The sequence below is a fragment of the Hemicordylus capensis genome, chromosome 1 (genome assembly GCF_027244095.1).
Source record: "Hemicordylus capensis ecotype Gifberg chromosome 1, rHemCap1.1.pri, whole genome shotgun sequence".
Lineage (NCBI taxonomy): Eukaryota > Metazoa > Chordata > Lepidosauria > Squamata > Cordylidae > Hemicordylus > Hemicordylus capensis.
In genome coordinates this window covers 290971938-290975159 of record NC_069657.1, presented here as the reverse complement: position 1 = coordinate 290975159, position 3222 = coordinate 290971938, and the positions used below count along the sequence as shown (strand labels likewise).

The 3222-nt window shown below is 49.3% G+C and overlaps 1 pseudogene; it reads left to right on the top strand.

The window, feature by feature from the left end:
* The first annotated feature begins 1406 nt into the window (after positions 1-1406).
* LOC128341342 (uncharacterized) lies at positions 1407-1475 on the top strand (annotated as a pseudogene).
* Positions 1476-3222: the final 1747 nt, after the last annotated feature.

Genomic DNA, 3222 nt, shown 5'->3' with positions numbered 1-3222 from the left:
GGCTGAAACAAGCCTCCTGACCCCTCCAGGGGGTCTCTCCAGGATGCCCTGCACACTCACGCAAGGCATCCTGGAACATCTGGGAGCTGCACGGCCCCTGATCCCCACAGCCCCTGCCGGCTCTGTGATGGAGCTGGCAGTTGTGTGGGTGGCTTATCTGGCTGCCGGGCTTCCCTTCCAATCGTTTGTGAGAAAGCGGACTAAGCCCGCACTCCCCGCAAACTCCGTTACAGTGAGTCTCACTGATCACGAGACTCGCCTTTTTGTGTGATGGTTTTAGTTAGGGCTTTGTCCTTTAGAGTCCTTAGCACAACATCCTGTTCCGTGTTGTGCATAGGGGTGTGCACAAAACCGGTTTGCCTGGCTGGACCCAAACCAGACCAGGCATATTCGATTTTGTGCCCCCAAACTCGAACCCCGGCTTGGCTCAGGTCTGAGCTGGTTCAGGGCTCTAAACACTTTTTTTTAAAAAAAGGTTACCAATGGGTCTGGCAGCCTCTGGCAGGTGCTGCTGTGGCTGGTGGGGGGGGGGGGGGGGAGGCTCCAGAGATTCTCCCTCTCCATGTTGGCCTTCCCCCAGTCTTCTATGGACTGGTTCAGCCTACTTTCAGGCTATTTTAGAGTCTGCCATGCATACAACACCCTGGCTATTTGCATGGCCTAGTCATGGGCAGACTGGGGTCATGATCCGAGTCATGACCCAGCCATACAAATGGCCAGGGCACATGTGCACCGGCCTCCAAAATGGCCACCACATTGATGAAGAGGGCCAAAATGCCTAGCCCACCCATAGAAGAACAGGAGGAGGCCAATGGGGGGAGAGGAATCTCCTGAGACTCCCCTGCAGCCACAGCAGCACCTACTCAGAGGCCACCAGAACAACCAGTAAAAAATTATGTTACCTTTTGAACCCTGAACCAGCCCCGAGCCACCCTGAGGGAGTTCAGCTTGAGATCGAATCATCAAGCTAGTCTGGTTCGATGGTAAACCAGCTCAACCTCGAGCTGGTTCTCTCATCCCTAATTGTGGAGCCCCTGTCTCATTCATAGATAAGCACTGTGAGTAACACACACTAAGGGCAGACAAGATCTATATGGGAGCCGTAGTAGCAGTGGTGCTTTCAACCTGGAGCTCTTTGGGGCAATCTATGTATCTTTGGCATTGAGCAGTAGGCCAGTAAAGTAGAAAATATCGAGTTTTGCCTTCTAGGTGTCCTGTTGGATTGAGTATAATTTGCTTATTCCTAAGCCTATATGTCTGAACACAAGAGGAGATTTAAGATACAGCATATGCTGGATGGAGGAGTAGCTGCCTCTGGGCTTGTTTGTAAAAGGTGGCAAAACTTGTATTGGCATTCCACAGGAAAAGTCCTCTCTTTAGTGGTAGTGTTCTTATAGCTTTTGTATGTGCTTGCTTTGGCAGCACATAGACTAAAATTGGAATGATACAGAGAAGATTAGCATGGCCCCTGCACATTGTGCAAGGATGGCACTTTTGGATGGGTTGCTCCCTAGAGGCAACAAATGAGCTAGGCTGTGTGCACATTACAGATAAGTGATATAGCTTCAATGAAGGGTTGTGATACTACTGTGGAGCAACCCTATGATGGGCCAGAAGGGGAGGGAGCACGTTATTGTACTGCTTAGAGCCAAGCAGCTGGAGCTGTGTTCCCAATAGGCTGCACTCCTTCAATGCAATACAGCCACTGTGGCATCACAGATGGACCTTGAGAGTGGAGCTAAGAGCATTGGCTTACTGCAGTCTTGAAATGCTACATGCATTTCTGATGACGTGATGTGGCCACCACGGCATTGCAGGTGGGCATTGAGGCAGATCTCTGCGTGTGTGTTCAGTATTGCATGCATTTTTGTTCCTATGGGAGTTATACTTGCTTTGAGTCTCCTTTTTGGGTCACTGTTCATGACTGTTTTTCTCCTGGCAAATCAAGTTGCATCCAAACTGGCTAAGGTTTCAGTGCTGGCAATCCCATAGTTTGCTGGCCCAGAACAGTGGGGGACCCCAACTTCACTTTGATTTGCTGGATCAGGAAATGGGAGTTGCTTTGGGAGCCGTTCCAGCCTGCCATCTGGAATTTCCTGGATTTCAACCCTCCTCTTAACATTGTTGCTGTCCACTTGGGTTTGATAGACAGGAAAGGGATATCCTTTTAGCCATCAGCCCTGTCCTCTTGGGCCCTAATATTTACTTGAATAATTTGCAGCAGGGATTGGGCTGAGTTTCTAAGTGCTTGGTGGAGGGGGTGAGCGGCTAAGCTAGGCTAGCCATGCCCCCACCCCCCCGGTGGCAGGTACAATGTGGGTTGGAGGGTGGATAGACACAGCTTATTGGTGAGCACCCTAATGCATGAAGGGGAGTTCCAGCCACTCCTAGAGGCTTCACGACTCAGGGTAATTGGCTGGGGCTTCTCTCAGCATTGGGGCATCATCTACCATAAAAGCTGAGTGGCTTGAGGGGGGTGATGCTTCTTGCTGACATCTTGATCCTATATAGATTGGCTAAGAAGAACAATGCTCAGCCTTAGGGTGACGTTACATCCAGCCTAGGTACATAAGAAGATAAGAACATAAGAACAGCCCTGCTGGATCAGGCCCAAGGCCCAACTAGTTCAGCATCCTGTTTCGCACAGTGGCCCACCAGATGCCACTGTCACCACATCTTGTGGCAGAGAATTCCACAAGTGGATTATGCGTTGTGTGAAAAAGTACTTCCATTTGTTGGTCCTAGATTTCCCGGCAATCAATTTCATGGGATCACCCCTGGTTCTAGTGTTACGTGAGAGGGAGAAGAATTTCTCTCTATCCACTTTCTCCACACCATGCATGATTTTATAGACCTCTATCATGTCTCCCCACAGTCATATTTTTCTAAACTAAAAAGCCCCAGGTGTTGTAGTCTTGCCTCATAAGAAAGGTGCTCTAGGTCCCTGATCATCTTGGTTGCCTTTTTCTGCACCTTTTCCAGTTCTACAATGTCCTTTTTTAGATGTGGTTACCAGAATTGTCCGCAGTACTCCAAGTGTGGTCGCACCATAGATTTGTATAAGGGCATTATAATATTAGCCATTTTATTTTCAATTCTCTTCCTAATGATCCCTAGCATGGAATTGGCCTTTTTCACAGCTGCCGCACATTGAGTCGACACTTTCAAAGGAGCTGTCCACCACAACCCCAAGATCTCTCTCCTGGTCAGTCACCGAAAGCT